Source organism: Dendropsophus ebraccatus, chromosome 10 (genome assembly GCF_027789765.1).
Source record: "Dendropsophus ebraccatus isolate aDenEbr1 chromosome 10, aDenEbr1.pat, whole genome shotgun sequence".
NCBI classification, from domain to species: Eukaryota; Metazoa; Chordata; class Amphibia; order Anura; family Hylidae; genus Dendropsophus; species Dendropsophus ebraccatus.
The window spans coordinates 15,062,423-15,088,143 of record NC_091463.1 but is presented as its reverse complement, the minus strand read 5'-3'; the positions used below and the strand labels follow the sequence as shown (position 1 = coordinate 15,088,143).

Below are 25,721 nucleotides of genomic sequence, written 5' to 3'. Positions count from 1 at the left end.
TGCTGAGGTCTGATCTTTTGCTTCTGTTTCTTGCAACATTAGCGATAACTACATGAACTGATGTGTTTCCGCTGGTGTCAGGGTTTATCATTGCACAACGCTGCTACATACACCATGGCTGTCACAGTCTCTGCTTAGCGCCCAGAAGCTTTCATGCAGAACTTTCCCAGGAAGCGGAGGGAAGACACAGTGAGCGATGTAACAAGGAAGATGAATCGGTTCACTATGCCGCTTGCCATGCCTTGTGGTCATTAGTCACATTTCTCACCTTATAGTTGATGTTCCCATGTTTGTGGGAGATATCCGAAGTCTTTGCCAGTAGGGACAGACCCCAAGAGAGCAAATCTTGCAGGTTGCCCTTGGAAACAGACTACAGATTAGTTCTACCTGCTGTCGGACATGGGACCTAACAGCATATCTCTTATGGCCCTTTTTTATGGCACTGGCTCCTAGCAAAAGTGTGTAAAGGGGGCAGCGAACAGAGGATGAATGCACAAATTTTGTTTTATGCAGACATTTAGGGTCAATTCACACTGGCGTATCCGCAGCGGATTTAACGCTGCAAACTCGCAGCTAAATCCGCAGCAGATCCCTCTCCTGTGAATTCCAATGTGATTACATACTGGCTGTGGGATTGTCATCCTGCTGCCAGAATGTAAGTCCCGGCCGCATTAACCACCGCGGCTCCAGATAATACATTACCGGCACCATGATCCGGCCGCGTCTGAGGCTCCTGGAGGTCCCGCTCAGCCAATCAGTGACTGTGATGGGGCCGTGCACTGATTGCTTGTGCCTGACCTCCTTCGGCCGGCACTTACATACTGGCAGCGGGATGACAATCCTGCTGCGAGTATGTAATTGCATTGGAATTCACAGGGGATTGATCCGCTGCCGATTTAGCTGCAAATTTGCTGAGTTAATTCCGCTGCGGATCCGCCCGTGCGAATTTACCCTTAAAGTATTTTAACCTGGCCCTCATTGCCCTGTGTAAACAGTTGAAGGGAAAGTCCGGCACTGGCCAAAAAATTATTCCGGGCTGGAGGAACATAGACAAGAAGTCAGATTCACCTGTCCCGGTGTCCTGGTGCCCACACAGCGTCAGGCCCCACTCCTGGACCCCCTGTTGGCTGTCTTCTTTGCCTCCAGCTACATCACAACCTCGTTGAGGGATACCCTCCTGCTTGTGACGTTTAACCTGGGTCGTGAAACCAGGAGGACATCCGGCCCAGTACGGGAGCTCGGTGATGTGGCGCAACACTAGGACAAGTGAGCATATTGTCTTTTTTAATTTCCCCTCACCGCCTGTCTATAATGACTTTTTTTCCCCCGTCACACCCAGCACCAAAGAATCACCTACCACCCCCATCTCCCGCCGAGAATTCTCCTTTCATGATGAATGTAAAGGGGAAGTCCCATCTCAGCTTACTATACATAGGATAGGGCAAAGTTCCCCAATTCCAGTCCTCAAGGACCACCAACAGGTCATGTTTTGATGATGATATAATCGATCAGTGTATCAAGTATCACAGGCGTTCTTTGCATGAGATATCCTCAAAATATGACTTTTTGGTGGGCCATAGGACTGGAGTTGGGAAACACTAGGATGGGGGATACCTAGCTGATCGCTGGGCTGGGTTACATACAGGCAGCAGAATGAAAATTCCGCTGCAGGTATGTCATCCATTCAACTTCACTGTACCAGGATTTGCAGCAAACTCGAAATCTGCTGCGAATCCGGTACGTGTGAAGCTACCCTTAGGTTTTTTGTACACCTAGAATCCCACGCACTATACTTTGTTACCTGGGTTGTGTTCTTTTGCACTTAGGGCTGGATTCACACATAGCGTTTTAATTCTAAACCAGGAGATGAGCCCAAACAGAGAAATACTATAATAGAAAGCCTTACAGATGCAGTTTTTGTTGTTCGCAGTTTGTCTGTGAATGTTATCATTTTGGGTGACATCACTATATGTCAAAACAGAACATGGCTGAGAAGCGGCAGATCTCTGGTGTGATCGGTGGCTTTGGGCCGGTGTCTATTATTGGAGTCGGAAGCTATTTGTAGAGTCACGCTACGTGGTGCACATCTGCTGTCTGGCACAAATGACTTAAGTGTTTCTGCGACTGGGATCGACAAAAACTCAACAATCTGATACGGCAGATGGATATAGGACAGGACACGTGGCGTAATGGCTGCAGATTGTCTGTATGGGATTCCTGAGCGGAATATCTGCAGTATTCACTGTTATCGGCAAAGTGGCAATTTTCAAAAAATCTCTGTTGTTGATGTACAGTGGAGGTCAATTGCGGATCTGCTAATAAGGCGGGGTTCACACTGTGTTTTTGCAATCCGTTTTTGCAAAAAACATGCATTTGTGCGCATCAGTTTTGATCCGTTTTTTTTAACGGACACAAAAATAGGGTCAGCTACGTTTTTGTGTCCGTCAAAAAAAAACTGATCCATTTTTTTTTTTTTTACAATGGAAGTGAATGGAAAAACGGATCAAAACTGATGCACACAAAAAATGGATTCAAAAAGCGGATTGCAAAAATGCAGTGTGAACCCAGCCTAATACTCACAGCACGTGTCATAGGTAGAGCTGAGCGAATATACAGTAAGATTGGGTTCGAGAGACCTGAAAGCTCGGCACTGGACTCCCCTAGGGCCGCATCAATCTTCTCCAGCCACAGGGAGTCAAATGCTGAGGGCTTGGCATTTCGCGAACCCGAACTTATGGTAAATTTGCTAATTTCTAGTCACAGGAACATGAAGTGACTCCTTTTCCACTACCTAGGTCCGTCCTGACAATTTGTCAGGCCGGCCTGATTCCTGGTGGGTCACTCAGATTGCCATTTATTGGGTCACTGGACAAATCTTAAATTCACTATATTATAATTTATAATTGGGTTGGTTAGCTAAAATTTGGCCATTTAAAGGACAAGATCATAAAAGCAGCTTGAAGGGATTATCCAGGATTGGAAAAACATAGCTGATCTCTTCCAGAAAAAGCACCACTGTAATCCCATGTACAACCTAAAGATCAGGGGGGCGCTGGCTGTTTTTGAAGAATACAGCTATGTTTTTTCCGTCCTACATAATCTTTTCAAGACTGATCCTATTTATAGAGAAATATATTGCGAGGAGAAGAGAGGAAAGACCATTATCTGTCTCCCAAGCAGTGAACCGTCATAAGGGTCAAACAAACAGTATTATCTTTTTTGTAAAGTTTCCTGAATATGTAGTTAGCAAACAATATTCTGTAAAAGGAAAAAGAAAGTTATCGTGGGGAGTATATATTATAAACAACATTTTTGGCAAACCTTTATAAAGCTGGAAATATGACAATGTCCGAGCCAAACTCACAAACGGCTCCGGCATTTCTTAACTGAGAGCAACAACACAGCCATTAAAGGGCTAGTCCTAGTGCTCTCACTCTTAAGAACCATTTGATATGTCACTGATCATTAGAGCAGGGAGAAGCACGCGGCTGGGCACTTCCCATGTCCCGTCTCACTGCTGCAGATGAGCTTCATAGATTTACTATGGAGATCTTATACAAAGAAGGAGAATGTAGGGAGCTAAGTGCTCGGCCAATCACTTCTAAGTAGAATCTAATAATTATCAAAACTTCTGAAGTTTCTAGGACATCAACAGTTTTTTTTAAAGCAACAGGGGCACTTTAAATGGCTATTCCCATCTCAGCTTACATAGTTGTACTTGTAGGCCTTGTCATGTTGAATATTCTTGCAAATACAGTCATTTAGCAACCGCGCCTCGTCCTGATATGCCTGCATGTTAACAGCTTGTTGTTAAAGTGGTTATCCAGCGCTACAAAAATATGGCCACTTTCTTTCAGAGACAGACCCACTCTTGTCTCCAGCTTGGGCGGGCATTTGCTGCTCAGTTCCATTGAAGTGAATAGAGCCTAATGGCAAACCGCACCTGAACTGGAGACAAGAGTGGTGTTGTCGCTGAAAGAAAATGGCTATGTTTTTGTAGTTCTGGATAACCCCTTTAAGGTTGCGGACCACCACTCTGCTGTAAAAGCAGTAGTATGGCTGGTGTATATAGCTAGAGGGGGAGATTTATCAAACATGGTGTAAAGTGAAACTGGCCCAGTTGCCCCTAGCAACCAATCAGATTCCACCTTTCATCTTCCAAAGAGTCTGTGAGGAATGAAAGGTGGAATCTGATTGGTTGCTAGGGGCAACCGCTCACCCAATGGGGGGGGCTCGGCAAGTTGGGGAGGAGGTATGGCCTCCTCCCGCGCCACATTGATCATGATTCACGCCTGCTCGCAGATGTAAATCACGATCCAAATTTGGTACATGGGGTGCAGGGTCAGGCGCTTGGCCAGATTCACTAAGGGGACGGGGCTTAATTTAAGACCGGCGTTTGAGAATGCTGGTCTTGATAAATTCTCCCTTTATTTCTATGCATCTAGATTACATCTATATACACTAGTCAAACCACTGCTTTTAGAGCAGAGTGGTGGTTGGTAACCTAGACAATGAGCTGTCTAATTTAGCCTTTACAAGCAATTGAGGGGATCTGGAGCCAATGTCTTTCTGCCCTCTGAATCTGCATCCTCATCCCCCTCGGCCTTTGGGCCCCGTAGCACTTATATGTTCGGCCTTCCTTGTCCGTATACCAGCACAGAAGCTCTGATGCTTTAAACCCTCAATATGTAATAAGAGCCTCCAGTGTGCACTTGTTACAGCCTTTTTTTATGTATTCCATGGAGTTTCACTTTAAATGGTAAAGTTTCCTTGGTATTTAGGACCCGCCACTGAAGACTCCGCAGGGCTCAGTGCCAAGTCTCTAACACAGTCCAGAAAAAGCTTCCAGCGTCGAGCTGTCATTGTGTTTTGGTATTCACATAGTTCAGTGTTACTGAGCTGTAAAACTGAGGACTAGCAGATGAAGAAGTGGACGAGATGTCATAGAAAAACCGATAAAACTATGTACAACATGGCACGTGCCAGATATACACAGACCGTAAGAGTCATTATACTGGCACCTAATAGGCCAGAAATACATAGAGCCCTGCACTTGTTCAGAGACGTCATCTGAAGATCCCGCTACAGCCCCCATCTGCCTGTATACACACGTATAACTATGCTACATGGCAGAGGAGGCCCTTTATCTTCAGGGACCGGGGGCTGCACCCCCTATAACAGGGGTACTCAACAACTTTTAGTGAAGGTCCACTTACCGGGGTCTATTGTCAGGTGAAGGTCCGAGCTGAACATCAGTAGGAAACGTGTTTTGTTACTTTTCAGAAATGTTGTTGAACTATTTACATACAGAATTGATGCTTATTAGTGGGAAAACTGGCATTTTTTCTCTCTCTCACCGGCCCTTTGAAATTAGGTACAAAAGGGGAGGCTGCCCCAGTAGTATATAGCCCCCCGTTGCTCCCCCAGTAGTATATAGCCCCCCTGTTGCTTCCCCGGTAGTATATAGCCCCCTGTGTGCTTTCCCAGTAGTATATAGCCCCCCTGTGTGCTCTCCCCCTCCCATATATCCCCCTGTGTGCTCTCTCCCTCCCATATAGCCCCCCCTGTGCGCTCTCCCCCTCCCATATAGCCCCCTGTGCACTCTCCCTCCCATATAACCCCCTGTGCGCTCTCTTCCTCCTATATAGCCCCCTTGTGCACTCTCTCCCTAACATATAGCCCCCCCCTGTGCTCTCTTCCCCTCCCATATAGCCCCCCTGTGCGCTCTTCCCCTCCCATATAGCCTCTCTGTGCGCTCTCTCCCTAACATATAGCCCCCCTGTGCGCTCTCCCCCTCCCATATAGCCCCCTGTGCGCTCTCTTCCTCCTTTATAGCCCCGTGTGCTCTCTCCCTCCCATATAGCCCCTCTGTGCGATTTTCCCCTCCCATATAACCCCCTGTGCACTCTTTCCCTCCTATATAGCCCTCCTGTGCGCTCTCCTTCTCCCATATATCCCTCTGTGTGCTCTCCCCCTCCCATATAGCCCCCCTGTGCGCTCTCCCCCTCCCATATAGCCCCCTGTGCACTCTCTCCCTCCCATATAGCCCTCCTGTGTGCTTTTCCCCTCCCATATATCCCCCTGTGTGCTCTCCCTCTCCCATATAGCCCTCCTGTGCGCTCTCTCCCTCCCATATAGCCCCCTGTGTGCTTTTCCCCTCCCATATATCCCCCTGTGTGCTCTCCCTCTCCCATATAGCCCTCCTGTGCGCTCTCTCCCTCCCATATAGCCCCCTGTGTGCTTTTCCCCTCCCATTTAGCCTCTCTGTGCGCTCTCCCTCTCCCATATAGCCCCCTGTATGCTCTCCCCCTCCCATATAGCCTCCCTGTGTGCTTTTCCCCTCCCATATAGCCTCCCTGTGCGCTTTTCCCCTCCCATATAGCCTCCCTGTGCGCTTTTCCCCTCCCATATAGCCCTCCTGTGTGCTTTTCCCCTCCCATATAGCCTCCCTGTGCACTCTCCCTCTCCCATATAGCCCCCCTGTGCGATCTTCCCCTCCCTTATAGCCCCCCTGTGCTCCCCCTCCCATACAGCAACAAAAAAAAAAACACTTATACTCACCTGGGTCCGGGTGTCTTCTCTTCTCTTCCCCTCTTGTGGCTACACTGCAGCGGTCACAAGAGGCCGCTCTCCCCTTGTCCTGGCATCGGCGCTTTAGTGACATCACTCAAGCGCTGAAACCAGAGAGCAGCCTCTTGTGACCGCTGTGGCCACAAGAGTGACTGACAGGGAGGGAGCCGATGGCTGCTGCACGGTAACTGTGAGCGCTCTTAGTTACTGTGCAGGGAGCGGTGCAGTATACAGGTATACTGAGCTGCAGCCGAGGTCCGGACAGCTGACCTCCGGACCGTGGTCCGCCAGTTGAGGACCCCTGCCCTATAACTTCACCCATGTTTGTTTCCAACCACAGAACCTTATGATAATCTGGATTCTCACAAGATCAGAGAGATTATGAGACTCATCAGATTAAGTAAAGTGATAGCAGATTGCGGTACATCCTGGAGGAGAATGTGTCTGCAGGGTGTATCACAAGTGTATCACACCCACATACCATCATGTAGGCTTGGATCCAAGATGACAACATTCAAGATCTGATCAGTAAAATCTGGTTCTAAATAAATTTCAGTAATCTAGGCCTGGACTTGTAAAAGGAAGTGACGCCCCCCCGTAATGAAATGTTTATAGGACAGTAACATGAGATATGTGCAGGGAGCAGCGGGGAGTCAGGGCTTATGAAATACTGATCTGCCAGCTTTATTAATGGATCCTATGTGTACGTCCTGGGAGACACTCACTGACTAAGGGATCCAGATATGTAATGGTTACAGGTGAGGTCTGGATACACACTGGGTTCTGCCAATAGAGGGCGTTAAAGAGCTTCAGGGGGCCTCAGAGGCTACTTCTAGGTAGTGTACATTTTGGTGAGAGATCGAAGATAGATAGATCGAATGCTCTCAACGTAATTTGGCCCAGGCGACAGACTATGAGAGGGATGTTGGGAGTAGTGGTTAGTTAAGGATACATGGGGATCAGGCTCCAGACAGACACCACTAGAGAGGATCATTTTATCGACAGATGAGCAGCTCCCACAGTTTCCTTGTCCACCATTCAGACACAGGCGCCCCCTTCGTCACACTATCTCTGCCAGGACAATATCCAGGCACCTAGCATAAGTAGATTTAGTGTCATGGTGCCCATTATGTATCCTGCCATTGACAGCAGCCACCATTGACTTTATCTGCGGTGATGTCATAAACAAGAAACCTGGACTGCTACAGACTGGAGCTGTATCTTCTTTAGTGATGAAACCCCAAAAACTGTTTGGGATCTGATGAGCATTGGGTTGGAGTATGGAGTATGTGCTGGGGAGGACACACTGCCCCCTGCTGGTGTAGTGATGTAGGGAGGACACACTGCCCCCTGCTGGTGTGATGATGTGAAGAGGACTTACTGTCCCCTGCTGGTGTGATGATGTGGAAAGGACACAATGCCCCCTGCTTTTGTGGTGATGTGGGGAGGAAACACTGCCCCTGCTGGTGTGATGAAAGGGGAGAGGATACACTGGCCCTGCTGGTGTGATGATGCAGGGAGGACACACTGTTTTCTGCTGGTGTGATGATGTGGGGAGGACACACTGCCCCCTGCTGGTGTGATGATGGGAGAGAATACACTGTCCCCTGCTGGTGTGATGATGGGGAGGACACACTGCTCCCTGCTGGTGTGATGATGGGGAGGACACACTTCCCCCTGCTGGTGTGATGATGGGGAGGACACACTTCCCCCTGCTGGTGTAATGATGGGGAGAGGATGCACTGCCCCCTGCTGGTGTGATGATGGGGAGGACACACTGCTCCCTGCTGGGGTGATGATGGGGAGGACACACTGCTCCCTGCTGGGGTGATGATGGGGAGAGGATACACTGCCCTCCGCTGGTGTGATGATGGGGAGGACACACTGCCCCCTGCTGGTGTAATGATGGGGAGAGGATACACTACCCCCTGCTGGTGTGATGATGTGGGGGACACACCACCTCCTGGGGGTGCGATGATTTGGGGAGGTCATATGCCCCCTGCTGATGTCATGATCCGAGGAGCTGTTGCATGCAACAGCCAGTCACCCATACGAAGGACACACACTCCTTTAGAGGTGTCTGGCAGCAGCTTTCTCCTCATTGACAGCATATTCAGCAATGCCTGTGTATGGGGATGTCGCAGTGTATTCCCGGGTCTCTTTACTACTCTATAAACATCCTGCCAGTAAGAAGAATGAAGCTTGTCGGTAAAACTATTTTACGATTATGGGTGGAGGACCCCTTTTGCTTATGGCGTGAGGGTTTGTTTTCTTTTGTTTTCTCTCCACTGATCAGCTTTGACCTTCACCCACCTTCACGGCCCGGCTCCCCTAGTCATTCTGTAATGATTGGTGTCACGTCGCATTACCCTCAGTGCAATTAGGTTAATATGTTGTTTATGTGCATAGTCATCATTGTAGATGGTATATGGTAATACTACATGCCTAACACAGCCACAGCTTTACAGCAATCTGCTGCTTCATTTACTGCTCCAGGGGAATTTCCTGATGGCTTTTCTGCCCTGGTCTCGCGCAGTCTGTCAGGCTTTCTGGATCATTGGATGCTGTATTATAGGAATATGTGTGTATAGTATCAGCAGTCAGTACTACTAGTAGTGTTGCTTCCATTAGCCATGATAAGGCTGCATCGTAGCATCTGTATCCCAGCTGCAAAGCGTAGACCTCCTGCAATAAAGCCGCACAGCAAGGGGTCTGTGTCCCCCTGTGTGTATAATGTGTATGGGGGCAGATGGAGGATGTACAGCTTTGTACCACACTTCATATGCTGCTTAAAGGCCCATGTATGCATTAGTGAACAGTCGGCCACCCCCGCAGATTTTGGCAGGACTGGCCGACTGTTTTATCTGTTAAAAAGCCTCCCAATGTCAGAGGATGGGGCATGGTAGTGCCTGTACACTGTAGTGCTCACTTAGTATCCCACCACCACAGTATCACACCCCCATAGTGCACCCCCTCACAGTATAATGATTGTTATGGTCCCCACCCAGTATTATACCCCCATAGTGCCCCCACACAGTATAACGCCCCCTTAACAGTATAATAATTGTTATGGTCCCCACACAGTATAATGCCCTCTTATGTCCCCAACACTGTATTATGCCTGCATATGTTTTCCGCATAGTATTATACCCCAGTAGTGCCCCCACAAACTATAGTACTCCCTTATGGCTCCCACACAGTATTATACTTCCATAGTGCCCCCACACTCTATTATGACCCCATACACTAGAATGCCCCATTATACACTATATGTCCCTTACACAGTATAATGGCTGTGATCCAAATAATCCTTTATGCACCCCACACAGAATAATAATAATAATAATAATAATAATAATTTATTTGTATAGCGCCAACAGATTCCGCAGCGCTTTTTTTTCTATGTATACAGTACAGAGGTACATAATACACAGTTAAATTAGAATAAATAAAAACATCATAATAGATAAAAATAACATAAAATACAAAGTATAAACGAGACCTGTTCGTTGGAGCTTACAGACTATAATTTGGGTTGGCACCAGGCATAAGTGCTTTATTTGTCCATGGTCCTGCCATTGTACATAGTTAGAAATACAGGATGAGCCAGTAACAACGCCAATGTCTGATTGCAAGTAAACATATTAAGTGCAGGAACCATCAGATATAGAGCAAAGGAAGCAACAGAAGGAGGAAACAAGTTTTAGGGAACATTATAGGCGAGCCTGAAGAGATGAGTCTTCAGGGCACGCTTGAAACTGTGGGTATTGGGTATGAGTCTGATGAGTTTGGGTAGGGTGTTCCAGAGAACTGGTGCAGCACGAGAGAAGTCTTGGAGGCGGGAATGAGAGGTTCTGATTATGGAAGATGTTAAGGTTAGATCATTTGCAGAGCGCAGAGCACGGGAAGGATGATAGGTGGAGATGAGGGAGGAGATGTATGGAGGGGCAGAGTTGTGGAGAGCTTTATGGGTGAGGGTGAGGAGCTTGAAGTGGATTCTGGATTTAATGGGTAACCAGTGCAGTGACTGGCACAGAGGGGAGACGTCGGTATAGTGGCTGGAGAGGAAGATGAGTCTGGCTGCTGCGTTCAGGATAGACTGGAGAGGGGAGAGCTTAGAGAAGGAAGACCAATTAGGAGGGAGTTACAGTAGTCAAGACGGGAATGGATGAGGGCGACAGTCAGAGTCTGAGCGGTGTCAGTGGTGAGAAATGGGCGGATTCTGGAGATGTTTTTGAGATGAAAATGACAGGAGCGTGTAAGAGCTTGGATATAGGGAGTGAAGGATTGATCGGAGTCTAACATAACCCCCAGACATCGAGCACAGGAGTTATGCTATCACCACAGACTGAGAGGGAGATGTCGGGTTTAGGTTTGTTAGAGGGAGGAAATACCAGAAGTTCAGTTTTAGAGAGATTGAGTTTGAGAAACAGAGAGGTCATAGTGTTAGAGACAGCAGATAGACAGTCACTAGTATTTTGCAGGAAGGCAGGGGAGATGTCACGGGAGGAGGTGTATAGCTGGGTGTCATCAGCATAAAGATGGTATTGGAAACCAAACCTGCTGAGGGTCTGTCCGATGGGGGCTGTATAGAGGGAGAAGAGGAGGGGACCCAGGACTGACCCCTGGGGAATCCCAACAGAGAGAGGTAAGAGAGAAGAAGTAGAGCCAGAGAAGGATACGCTGAAGGAGCAGTCAGAGAGGTAGGAAGAGAACCAAGAGAGAACAGAGTCCTTGAGGCCAAGAGAGCTGAGTGTGGAGAGGAGAAGCTGGTGGTCCACGGTGTCAAACACTGCTGAGAGATCCAGGAGAATCAGCAAGGAGAAGTTTCCTTGTGACGTGGCCTTCAGGAGGTTGTTTGACACCTTGGTGAGAGCAGTTTCAGTGGAGTGAAGGGAATCGGAAGACTGACTGTAGAGGGTCAAGAAGAGAGTTATCAGAGAGATAGCGGGTTAGGCGAGAGTAGACAAGACTTTCCAGGAGCTTAGAGATGAAGGGGAGATTAGAGACAGGCCGATAGTTGGCTGCACAGGATGGGTCTAGAGAAGGTTTTTTCAGCAGTGGGGTTATAATAGAGTGTTTGAATGAGGAGGGAAAGATACCAGAGGGAGAGGGAGAGGCTGAATATTTTAGTGAGGTGAGTAGTGACAGCGGGAGAGAGGGACTGGAGGAGGTGTGAGGGAATAGGGTCACTAGGGCAGGTAGTGGGACGAGAGGAGCTTGGCAACTTCTTCTTTTGGCTGAAGAAGAGAGTTATAGGTGTTGAAAAGGCGTTTTGGATTGTTTGACAGTGAAGAGATGAGGGAGGTGAAATAATAATACCACTATAATGCCCCGACACAGTATAATGCCCCTATAGTGCCCTCACACAGTATAATGCCCCTATAGTGCCCCCACACAGTATAGTACCACTATAATGCCCCCACACAGTATAATGCCCCTATAGTGCCCCACACAGTATAATGCCCCTATAGTGCCCCACACAGTATAATGCCCCTATAGTGCCCCCACACAGTATAATGCCCCTATAGTGCCCTCACACAGTATAATGCCCCTATAGTGCCCCCACACAGTATAGTACCACTATAATGCCCCCACACAGTATAATGCCCCTATAGTGCCCTCACACAGTATAATTCCCCTATAGTGCCCTCACACAGTATAATGCACCTATAGTGCCCCACACAGTATAGTTCCACTATAATGCCCCCACACAGTATAATGCCCCTATAGTGCCCCACACAGTATAATGCCCCTATAGTGCCCCCACACAGTATAGTACCACTATAATGCCCCCACACAGTATAATGCCCCTATAGTGCCCCACACAGTATAATGCCCCTATAGTGCCCTACACAGTATAATGCCCCTATAGTGCCCCCACACAGTATAATGCCCCTATAGTGCCCTACACAGTATAATGCCCCTATAGTGCCCTACACAGTATAACGCCCCTATAGTGCCCCCACACAGTTTAATGTTCCATAGTGCCCTACACAGTATAATGCCCCTATAGTGCCCTACACAGTATAATGCACCTATAGTGCCCCACACAGTATAATGCCCCTATAGTGCCCCCACAAAGTATAATGCCCCTATAGTGCCCCCACACAGTATAATACCAGTATAATGCCCGCACACAGTATAATGCCCCTATAGTGCCCCCACACAGTATAATGCCCCTATAGTGCCCCACACAGTATAATGCCCCTTTAGTTCCCCACACAGTATAATGCCCCTATAGTGCCCCACACAGTATAATAACCCTATAGTTGAAGTCTCGGCCCATCTTATGACCCACACAGATGGAATCATAAATCTACGGATACAATAACATGTATGTTCCAGATGTGTTGGGCTTTGTTCACACTTGTTCTAGTTCCGTCACATCCGATTGAACCATTAGTGCTGCAATGTTAATTTTGCCTTCATAGCCGTGGAATCTGTTATGGACCCTGTGGCCCCCATTATATGACCTGTTTGCTTCTGTTATGACAGAAGGTTTTAAACCAGATGTGAACAGAGCCATAAAATGTGACCTTATATGATGATTATTATGTTTTACTGTCTTTTTTCTACTTTAGGGTTTTGCCATTTAACATTCCTGATCCCACATGTGAAACGTCATCGTTGAGTATCAGTGGATTCAGTAGTCGCGATCACTTACTTGCAGCGCTGGAACTATGGGAATAAATCCAGTCAGGGTAAGTTCACATTTTAGATGATATCCTATCACTTTGTCCTCCCCTCGCAGCCCAAAAACATATTGATCACTACATGAATTGGTCTCTCTAAAACCTGCCCAGTGTGACTGTGGTGCGGTGGTCAGATATCCAGCACCATTCATGGACTCATGTTAGGGAATACATCATTGCTGAATTAAATCTGCTTCCAGGAAAGCTGGGTGATAATCAGTGTGGGGTCATTTTCAGAAGAGTGTAATCCAGCTGGTTGCATTTTTGCATCTGTATTATGGGTGCATGACCGCAAGTGTAATGACTTGAACAAACAGCATCATAGATCCCTATAATAGATCCCTATGATGGTTTTAAAGGACACAGTTAAATAGGAAAAAAAAGATAACTTACACCTCCTTACTCCATCTGTGTCAGTCTGCTGCTGTGCTTCACTTCCTTGTAGCTGTGTCGCACAATGACCTTCCAGCTCAGCCAATCAGTAGCTTCAGTGGTGTTCTACCTTGCGCCTGATTGGCTGATCAAAAAGGTCCTTGTGCGACACAGATACAAGAAGCTCAGAGCAGCTTAGGACCACCATGAAGCTGGTGGCAGTGGGGAAGCTAGGGTTGTTAAGTATGCATTTTTTTTTTAACTGCGCCCTAAGCACATTTAAACAGAATAAAAAATTATCTGGAATATCCCTTTACGTTTGGGTCACTAGATCTAGGATCAGGCTGGATTCATGGCCATTATACAGATGCAAAAATTCAGCTGTATTATATTTGCTGGAAACATGTAGTTTTTTTTTCTACCAGCCTTTTTTGCTCATGTTTATTGAAAATCAATAGGGGGATATAAAATGCACTAATAGTTTATTTTATAGTGTTTTTCTTCACTTTGGATGTGTTTTTTGGGTCACTGGTGTTTTTTAATGCAGCATACTCCAGGTGCAGCATCTTTTTAGGCTTTTTTCCCCACTTAGACCTCTATTGTGTAAATTTTTTTGTGGTGTTTTTTTTTTTCTCACCTTGCAAATCTTCAGTCTGTTATCAAAAATTCTGTGTAGTGAAGCTGCCAAATCATATCGCCATACACTGATGAAACCCTCCAGCGTTACGATTTCTGCACGCAGACTAAGCCAAGTCCACGTATGGTGGCCAGTGGCTGCACGATTTCGCCGGTGATTGTGCAGTTGTTGGTTTGGCGACCTACGGTGAAACTACACATCAAGTCCCAGATCCCCACTCAGATCTAGAAGGATACTGGCACCAGGGTTGGAGCGGGTGAGGCTAGAGCATGTTACTTCTTTCAGCCAAATATCACCCCAGCCTGGAGTTCTCCTTTAAAGGTGTCAGTTGTTCTGCGACACCATCACCTTTCTATTCTCTGAAGGGTTCAGCTGTCTCCTCTCCATTCTCACATATAGTCAGCAGCCATTGTCTGCTATGTGTGAGATCTAGGGGAAGGTGGGTAGTCGGGGGCTATTTGCCTGGAGCAATCTTCCTCCTTCCTCTCGTAAGATCTCTTTTTTCCTCTAACCTACCACTGAGATGGTGTTGTTGAAGTTTTGTTTTCTTGGCTTTTTTGCCAGGAAAAAAAGAGTGTGCAACCCACACCATTCTGGAAACTTAATTTTTAGAGAGAAGGAAGACTGGATGTTGTTATGAAAGAGACGGCTGTATACATTTTTACAGGGGGGGAGGGGCGCCGGCTGCTTTTGTACATCTGCAGACCAGTGTGCCGAGCTGTAAAACGTATGTTTGGTGTCCAGGTGGATGCTGGGTCAAAGGGGTAGTGACTCTCCTTAATGAGAACTCGTCGTAAAGATGTGTGGAGACTTACAGACCATTGCTGCTCCACTAAGAATTCTGGGAAGAAAGGATATGCAAAATAGCTCTCACACCTCTTAAGCAAAGAGATGTCCCTTCAAGTCAAGTCTCACTTGAAGTCAAGTCTTAGAATATTGACTGGGGATTGGCATAAAATCCTTGATTGAGTGAGACTTGACTTGAAAGGACATCTCTTTGTTCGAGAGGTGTGAGAGCTATTTTGCATATCCTTTCTTGCCAAGTAGAATCTGAGGTACAGAAACAGAAAGGCTAGGACCACATGGCAACATCACCCTGCTAAATCACAAGGAATGATCGGCAATACTATCATACTTGCATCACATAGAGGTAAAAAAAAAAGTCACATGATGAAGAATCACATGACTTGTAATGAAAAAAAAAATAGGCAGAGAATGAAACACCAGAAAACAAAAAAACCTATATTAATTTACACCAAATTTACAGAACACCAGGAAAAAATGGTGTTCTGTAAATGTTTATGATGTTTTCAGCACCAAAAATGCCATGTAACATCGTTTTTAAAGGGGTACTCTTTGAGGTTTTTTGTGGGGATTTGCTATTGCTCTGGACAGTTCCTGACATGGACAGAGGTGGCAGCAGAGAGCACTGTGTCAAACTGGAAAGAATACACCACTTCCTGCAGGACATACAGCAGCTGATAAGTACTGGAAGACTGGAGTAAATTATAAATCTATATAACTTTCTTACACTAGTTGATTTAAAAGAAAATAAATTTTCACTTTAATGGGCCCCGCTCCCATTGTGCCGATATGGCCTGACCGCTCCATTGATTATTATTAATGGGGTCGGGGCAGTGCTCCTAACGGTGCTCTGGACTGAGGATTACACTGCTAATAGCACGAAAACGGCGCCAAGGAAGAAGGTAAGAGACGTGCCGTCCTCCTTTACGCCCCGTGCGCAGTAGGGACATATCAGCAGGTTAGATTCGTCTTACCTGCTGATAGTTCCCCTTTAAAGTTAGGTTGGCATTGGCGAGGCCCCAAAGCACAGTTCCCTTCCTGCCATGATGTATTAGTATTTGCTGTCTCATTGATATGATTACCCAGAGTATGTAGAATTCTCCCACACACACCATTCGTATTGCCCTGGTCCAGGCAGGCAGGTTCTGGAATCTGCCTAGTTTGGACCTGGTTCAGGAACAGCGAGGACAGAGGGCAAGCGGCCAGGACTGGCTCCTGTCCTATTGTCCTCCCCTGTTTTCTGCCTGGGTCTGAATAAAAGCCCTGAGCTTTCCAGAACTCAGTGTTGATAAGCGAGCGTCCCTTTCAGCGGCCGGCCCCTGATCCGAAAGCCTTTAAATAATAAATCTCCACTGCGGATTAATTATCTGCTGATAATAATTTGTCTACGTCGCTATTACCGCCTCTCTTATGTAATATATGCTAAACTGCAAAAAGGACGTTTCTAGTGTTCTGATGTTCTTAGGAATTTTTATTGCTGGTTTAAGCATTTCTCTCCCTGTCAGTCAGACGCCATAATGGTAGAACAGCGGCCGACACTCTCACCAATCCCAAGGATCAGTGCCAACCTCTTCAATGGGGAATGGGACCCTGCTGTAAACTTACTACTTGTAGATCACAAACATTTTCGAAATGGGGTTACCCCTAAGGCTATGTTCACACTTCATATATTTTCGTAAAACCACGGCCATTGTTGCTGACTGCAACAACGGCCACAATTCTTACGAAAATATACGTAACATTGCAGCCTATGGAATCCCGGACTGAATGTATACACAAAGGGGGGGATTTATGAAGACCAGCGTAGAAGTAAGCCTGTCTTATATTAGGCCCGCCCCCTTCTCCCTGACAGGATTCACTAAGAGGCGCACGCCTATTAGTGAATCCGGCTGGCCAGGCGCCCGCATCGGGCCCGGCGTACTAAATCTACACCTGCTTGCAGCAGGTGTATATTTGGATCATGATAAATGAGGTGCAGGAGGAGGCCACGTCTCCTCCCCACCTTGTCACGCCCCCCCAAGCTCCCCCAGCCCGCCCATTGGGCGAGCAGGGTATACGGCAGGCGTACGACAGGGAAAAGAGGCGGATCTGCACCTTCTCCCTGGCGGACGTTTCATGAATGTCCCCCATAGTATACGCTCCGATCGGGATTCCTAGCGGCGCCGTAAAAAACTGACATGTCAGCTTTCTGCGGCCGCTATTCATTGAATAGCGACCGCAGAAAACCCTGTCAGTGTGTGCAGTGGGGAACTCATCGGCGCTAAAGTTCATCCAAACGTTACTGCAGTACCGGCCGGGATGATCTTTTTAGAGGCCGTTCTGGGTCATGGAACGGCCGGTCTCATACGCAGTGTGGGCACTACCTAAGGGTGTATCTTCTGTAGTGGTAGTCAATATAAGTGGGGGAGCCTTGTCGAGCGAAGGTAATGCAGTGCCTGTCAGATGTACTACAGCATCCTGTCAGAGAAGGGGTGCTGATGTATACCGCAGTGCACTATCCATATGTAGTCAGCTTGTGAATATGTTCAGCCACCTCTCGTACACACTGATTCGGCTGAAGTCAAAAGTGTGATCTGTGGTAGAACAAACGCATGTGTGCAGGAAGTGTGCAAACGTAGTCGCTGGCAAACTATTTTCACACCATTAAAGTGTGTGATCTACACCCTTTTTTGACAGGATGCCACAGTGTAAACCAGGCCCTATTAATCTTAAAGGGGTATTCCGCTCAAATTAAAGTTTTACCTTTAAAACTTCAACATAACAAACAGCCTATTCCTACTTTCCATGCTCCACCGGTGTCCTCCTACGTCATTTTCGGGTCCCCAGCTGAACAATCCCACCTCCATTTCCAAGACTGACTCATCTGGCCGTGACAGCCCGCTCAGCCATGGGGAGTGTCGAATGTAGGAATAGCCCATTTCTCATGTTCTCTCTCTAAGGGCAGAAACATATTAAGACTTTAATTTGAGCAGAATACCCCTTTAACTATGTAAAATTTGAACCTAAAAAGGGTTTCCACCTTCCATGCATGCCGCAGTGTCACTATACAAGAAGACATTGTGTCCTGCTCCCCTTCTCTTAAAAAAGATACGAAAGGGGGAACAATTGGTTCTTTCAGTCTGTACAGCGGCCACTGCCACCAGTGCTATTGCCATGCAGCAAGCAGTCTCCCCAAAGATGCTTCGCTGGTGGTCTTTTAATCCCCTCAATGCCGCAAACAATAATGACTGCAGCATCTAAGTGGTTAGATAGTGAAGGGGCTCTTCTATCACCTGATCACTTTTTTAATATCAACATGACCACATTGTGTCGTTGGGCTGTTTTAGGAACTGGGGGACAAGTGAAGGCCCCCATACCTGTCATGAGGGTACATAGAGGAGATTGTCAAAATGATGGTATACTGCAATGCAAATGTATTGCAGGGTACTATACAGGTCATCAAGCTGTTACATATTCAAGTCTCTAAGGAAAACAAATATATTAGTAAAAAAAAAGAATATATATATATATATATATATATTTGTTCTCATTTACAAAAAAAATGCCTTTGTTTTTTTAATCTAATATGCCATAAAACTGCAATCTAAAAAAATTGCAGAAAAGTCTCTATAAATGCATGGCCTTTTATATTGTAAGCTATAGCTCATAACACGTGGTCTTCTTCTTCAGCCTCACACCTACTCCTCATCTGCAGATGTTACTTTCGCTATAGTTTTTCTCAGGAAGTGAGTTTATAATCGAGAAGGGGGTAAGGCGTTAGCTACATGTCTTTAGTATCGGTACCATAAATATAGGTATTGTTCAGTATCAGGAGAACTACATAGACATGGCACTGATGCATCACTCCTGGCCATTGGCAGACGGTCTCGGGAGGTGAGTAAATGCTCACTTATAGTATTGAGCCAACTTGCTGAACGCTTGGCAGAAGTTGGATGCCCTCTAGGAAAACGTGGAGACAGCCTATGCCCTATGGCTGTATCCATGTTTTCCTGGCAGCCCTAGAGGACATCCAACTTTTCCAGCCGAGCCCGGACCCGAACAGTCTGGCAAGTCCGCTCAACACTACTCACATATGCCTTATAGCATCGCTATCCTGTTATATGGGGTCTTTGGGCTCCCACATTGCATCACCCTATTCTGTGTATGTGAGTGCTTGTTTTTTGTGGGTGAGATGTAGATTTTCTTAGCACCTTTTTTTGCAGTGTATTTTAGATCTGACAGTACATCTTAGGGTGTACTAGGAATACCAAGATGGCTACTGCTGCTCAGCTCACATGGTGGGAGGGAGGAGAGGGAACCACAAACCACATTATCTCCGGTCCTGGCCGCTGATGGTTGGCGTACGCTATCATATACAGCAGAAGCCTTCCACCTGTGGAGCAGGCTAAGCTTTATTCAACTCTCCCAACATCGAGATGTAATAGTACATCAGATAAAGGGAAGAGATTAAAGGGGTTATACAAAAACATGGCTGCTTTCTCCCAGAGACAGCACCACTCTTCTCTCCAGTTCAGGTGCGGTTTGCAATTAAGCTCCATTCAATTCAATGGAACTAAGTGACAAGAACTCACCCAAACTGGAGACAAGATCGATGCTGTCTCTGGAAGAAAGCGGCCATGTTTTTGTATCGCCGGATAACCCCTTTACAGGTGTTATTGTTACAATCACTGTTCAGCCTGAGCTTCCTGGTGCATTAATATATTGCTGTAAGTGTAACTACAAAGCTGCGACAATGAATTTATTGGTCAGATAAAACAGCGAAGAGATAGCAGGGTTTAGGTGTATACAGCTGTGTGGTATCATGTGTCATTCAGGGCATGTGGAAAGCTGGGTGAAAAACCTCTCATATCCCATATACTGTATGTTAGAACAAGGGATCCTTACAGAAATGTTAAGACTTCTTACCAGAGGATTTATAGCTTAAGATGTTTTTCTTGTATTTGGGGGGGGGAGGGTTCCTAGAAGGGCCGTACCCCAGGCATGTACATATAATCTATTCGCTATTTCTGTGCGTTACACCACATAGAACGAAGAATGCTGAAGCCAATGCGGAGCCGAGTAATGACCTGTGAGCCAGTTCTGAAATCTGGGCCTGTGTACACACTGACTGACCTTTAGCTCCGCCGCTGTTTTTCCACCAGTAAGTGAGATGCTTCTGTGTCCGTTCCATGATGAAATTATTCTAATATATTGGCAGAAAACTCCGGAGCCACCGTCCAAGCGAAAACCATTTTATTATACTACCAGGAGTGGAACAACATGTTAAATGCATTTAGCACAGGATATTAACATCAGCACAAGCGCAGGTATTCCCGAGGGCCAGCCGCCTATTGTGCCGCACAATGCCAGGACATAGCTGAACGCTGTACGAGGCCAAATGTCCATAAATCCACCTAAAACCCTTAGAGGGGTACTACAGCAATTTTTCTTTCAAATCAACTTTTATCAAAAAGTTATATAGATTTGTAAATGACTTCTATTTAATAATCTTGTCTTTCAGGGCTTATCAGCTGCTGTATGCCCTGCATACAGTCTGACACAGTACTCCCCAAACAAATCCCCATAGAAAACCTCTCCTGCTCTGGACATTTCCTGACATGGACAGAGGTGGCAGCAGAGAGCATTGTGTCTGACTGGTAAGAATATACTACTTCCTGCAGGGCATACAGCAGCTGGTAAATATGGGAAAACATTAGATTTTTAAATAGAAGTAAATTACAAATCTATATAACTTATAACCAGCTGATTTGAAAGAAAAAGATTTTTGCCGGAGTACCCCTTTAAGGTGAATGTCAATCCCTCAACGCAACTTGTTGAACTAAGTAAAAAGTTCTGGTCTGATCCATTTCTCCACATATCTATAGTAAGCACAGCTGCAAATAATGGGCTGCATTGATCGGTAAAGGGCTGACACCCGGCATCCACACTACTACGGCCACGTTTCCTGCCTAGTGGTGGCGACCTGTAACTGCAACTCCGCCTCTGTTCACTGTTCTGGATTGCCACTGCTACATAGGGAACTAAGGCAAACAGATTCCCCATTCACTGTGTTGTGTGGGTGGCGAAAAGCCGATCAGCGCCGATTAGTGACTAATGCGCTATACTTGGCTTGAAAATCACTTTTAAGTCTACCTGTCATCATTAAAAAAACTTTTGACATGTCATAGGGAATCTTCAGTTCTCCCTAGTGGGTGTAGACTGGCTGCCATTATGTCTCCCATACACATAGAAGAGAGGAGGCTGCAATAAACACAATAAGATTTTATATATAATATATAATATAATAAAAGCAGCAACAAAACTATTGCTGGAGGGAAAAAATGTCCAGAAAAACATCAACCTTGGCTCCCAAAAAAATACAACACAATGATAGAAAACGCTACGAAAATCAATGTTTATAGTCAATTTTAGATTTCTCTATTGACTTTCAGCTTTTTCAGAAAAAAATAATAAAAAAAAACAACACCATAAATTACAGCCCAGAGATGTGGTGGTTATGTGAATATTGCTGGTACCATCTAGTATCGGCTGGGATCTGGCCGCCCTTCCAGCATTCTGGCTTCTTAGTCAATCATTGTTTGCATTTAGTCATCCGCGAGTTATACATGAAACATTTTACCGGGAAACAGATTACAGACTAATCATGACCTGGATAGCCAACTCAAAGTGAATGGATGACCTTTACTTTCTTTTACTGATTAGAGACAGATACTGAATCATGCTCTATGATTTTCTTTTTGTAAAATATTACTGAGCAGTCATGTTGTCTAAGCTATTTTAACAGCAATTAGTGATATGGTTTACAGCAAGACATAGACAACAATAGGCAGGTTCTGTCCCATTGATATGAACGGGAAATAATATTACTGACCATGCTTTGTGGCCTATAAAGAGGTTGTTCAATATTGAGAGGGAGGCTGAGCTGTGAGCTTCATCCATTGTCTTTTTCTGTAGGTGTCACCTTTTTCACTGTACAGATCACTTTACAGCAGCCTCCTCCCTATCATCACAAACAGTACTGAAAATCTGAGCTTCATTTTAGGCCTCTCATTCGGCCATGTTTACACAACATGAAACACCGGGCGTTCTGTAACCCAGCCGGGTCACAGAACGTCCGGTGTTAGTGAAGATCATCTGGATGATCTTTATTTGTGCTAAATTGGGATGTGGGCGCATCCGTGTGCGCCACATCCCAATTCACCATTGAACACCAGTGCCGTAGCCGCACTCTCCATTGAGTGACCTGTCGGGCTTGTGCGGCTGCTATTTAATGAATGTCAGTTTTTTGTACGGCCACTAGCGATCCTGGCCGGAGTGTATACTATGGGGGAGATTTATCACACATGGTGTAAAGGGAAACTGGCTCGGTTGCCCCTAGCAACCAATCAGATTCCACCTTTCATTTTCCAAATAGTCTGTGAGGAATGTAAGGTGGAATCTGATTGGTTGCTAGGGGCAACTGAGCCAGTTTCACTTTACACCATGTTTGATAAATCTCCCTCTGGGTACGCTCCGGCTGGAATTCCCTTTAACTGCAGTAACTTGTGTATTAATCATTATTAATACACAATGTACGATGTTTGAACATGGCCTAAGGCTGGGTTCACACTGTGTTAGCCAATAATTTCTGAAGGCAGACCAGTGGCTTGACAGATGTCATCTGAGATGGGTTACCTTAGGCCCCCTTCACACGTCCGGAAAAACCACCCGGATTTCCTATCAGGAAATCCGGACGGATTTACGGACGCATAGGCTTTAATTAGTCACGGACACCCCTCCGGATTTTTCCAGAAGGGTGTCCGTTCTGGAAAATAGATCCGGATTTTATAGGACCTTTCCTATTTTTATCCGGAAACACGGTCCGGACGCTCCCATAGAAGTCTATGGGAGCGCCTGAACCCCGGACACTTTCCTGATGCACATCAGGAAAGCGTCCGGGTTCCGGATTGTCTCCCTGCGTGTACCCCTCTCACCCACCAGTCTGCTCCCCCGTCCTGCTGCCGCTGCTCCTGGGCTGCCCCAGCCTCCTGCAGCCGCCACTCAGATCTGCACGGGTCTCTTGCCACTGCCCCGGGACCTCCGACCCCCGAGCTCCTGGTGCCTCCTCCCCCCCCTCCCGGACCTTACCAGCGTTGCCCGACCTCAGGACCAAAACCCCCCTCGGACACTTCGTTCCCCGACCCCCGGACCTCAGCAGCCGTGATCGCACCACGCCCCCCCGGGAGCCGATGGCCTGTGGCCTGGCCGCACATCTTCCCCCCCCCCCCAGCCGCTAGCCTGGTACCCCGGTACTCACTCCTGCCGCTGCCATCGTCTGCACCGCTCATCGTCTGCCACCGGCCACTGAACACAACTGACGATCGGGCCTTGCACCACACTGTCCTCCTTATTGGCGATCTCGGCAGGTGAGACTACCCACCCACAGAAGTAAAACTCCCATCATGTCCTAAGAGGTCATGATGTGAGTTGTAGTTCTGCAGTCTGTGGACATTCAGGTTGCAGAACTACTACTCCCATTATGTCCTGCTGACAGTCCATGATGGGAGTTGTAGTTCTGCAACATGTGGCCATTCAGGTTGCAGAACTACTACTCCCATCATGTCCTGCTGACAGTCCATGATGGGAGTTGTAGTTCTGAAGTCTGTAGCCATTCAGGTTGCAGAACTACTACTCCCATTATGTCCTGCTGACAGTCCATGATGGGAGTTGTAGTTCTGAAGTCTGTAGCCATTCAGGTTGCAGAACTACTACTCCCATTATGTCCTGCTGACAGTCCATGATGGGAGTTGTAGTTTTGCAACCGGTTGCTCTTCCTGTTACAGAACTACAACCCTTATCATGCCCTATTGGCAGTTCATAATGGGAGATGTAGTTCTGCAACAGATTAGAGGATGACGCAGTATAGGAGGGGGGAGGCAGTGGCACAGAAGAACTACATCTCCCATCATGGTTTGTGTGGTAATATGCAGGACTACATCACATAATGGGAGTTGTAGTTCTGCAACAGATAAGAGGGTGACATGTGGCATGAGGGGGAGACAGTGACAAATTACACGAGGGGTAGACAGTGGCAGGGTACATGAGGGGTGACGGTGGTTGGGTACACGAGGGGGACACAGTGGCAGGGTACACTAGGGGCGATGTAGGTACTTGTGATGTATGTTGGCATACTAGACCATATTGAAATCACTTTTTTTTTTTTTTTCTCATCAGTAAATCCGGAAGCCTTTTCCTGATGGTTTCCTGAAGATAAAAACGGATTACTGTCAGGAAATCCTGATACTTTCCTGATGCCTTTTGAGGCCTCCTGATCAGGATTTCCTGACAGTAAAAACTGACACGGACGTGTGAATGGGGCCTTAGAGGGTTAGTCCAGGATTAGAAAAAAACATACCTACTTTTTCCAGAAACAGCGACACTCTCGTCCTCAGTTGGTATAAGGTATTGCAGCAAAGTGAATGGAGCCGAGTTGTAATACTACACACAACCTGAGGACAGGGGTGGCGCAGTTTTTGGAAAGAATGTAGATATATTTTTCTAATGTTAAATATCCCTTTAATGTAAGAAAAAAGGAGGCGCGCTGCACATACACAGGGGTCCGCTGCCCATATTCTCTTACATGTTAAATGTTTGCATTTCATATAACAGTGGGGCTGATATGAAGCTTACAGTAACATAAGAGAAGGAAATAGGGCAGGAAACAGAAGTTATATTGGGCACTAGGAAGCTGCTGCACTCTCAGGGGTGTAATGTAAAGCAGAGGGGGCAGGGCGGTCCCATCCTTTAACAGGGGAATAGGAACCTAGATGGGAAAGAACTGCTAATGGGATTGCGTCCCTGCTACTGGTGTGACGTCCATACTGTCAGCCCTGAGCCATCATAGAAGGTATACAGAGACATGCAGGAGATCGGTGACCAGTATAGTTAGATAGCTATAGCCTATAAGGATAGATTCACATGGGGCTGTATGTTCCTGATATTTCTCCTCCATACATCTGAATGTTTCTTGTATTTTCTTCCGCAGCATGCACATGGAATGGGAGTGTTGCAGGAATTCGGGCAACAAATCCGCCGAATCCATGAATAGACCCTAGATGTTCAGGTTGTAAGTATCATACCAGTCACACATATGTCTATGATTCTGGACTGCACTACAACCTAATACAGTGGTGCCCTGGATTACGAGCATAATTCGTTCCGGGAACACACTTGTAATCCAAATCCACTCTTAAACCAAAGCAAATTTTCCCATAAGGAATCATTGAAATGCAGACAAATCATTCCACCCCCCCAAATATAATGATTTTTTATTCTAAATAACAGGTAAAACAAACATTTAGAAAGCTGGATATGTCATATTCTAAGTTACTATACAGTATAGCAATCAGCATAATGTATAGTAAATGCATAGGAATGAAAAATCAGCAGCAGTTTGCAGATAAAGAATGGAGGTGCAGATCCCCATAATGCAGTAGCGTAGTACAACAGGCTAACATAGAGAAGCAGGGCTGCTGTCAGAGGTCTGTGTGGTCACATGACAGAAGTCACATCAGGTAGGAGGGCAGTGACAGAAACTTTTCTAAGCAGCAGTTTGTATAGCTGAGTATGAGTGCAGGCACATTATAGCAGCAGTGTGTATAGCT

General features: G+C 46.4%; 1 protein-coding gene across 5 annotated transcripts in view; it reads left to right on the top strand.

The window, feature by feature from the left end:
• LOC138802626 (beta-1,4-galactosyltransferase galt-1-like) overlaps positions 1–25,721 on the top strand; it is a 73,615-nt gene that overhangs the window by 35,583 nt on the left and 12,311 nt on the right. For 2 of the 5 annotated variants that reach the window (XM_069986133.1, XM_069986131.1), the window contains exons 2-4: positions 13,155–13,274; positions 20,105–20,218; positions 25,103–25,183. The gene's annotated coding sequence lies outside the window, so the exon portion shown is untranslated. Of the gene's footprint in view, positions 1–13,154; positions 13,275–20,104; positions 20,219–20,578; positions 20,715–25,102; positions 25,184–25,721 lie in introns of all 5 variants that reach the window. The other 3 variants (XM_069986132.1, XM_069986134.1, XM_069986135.1) reach the window with 3 other exon arrangements.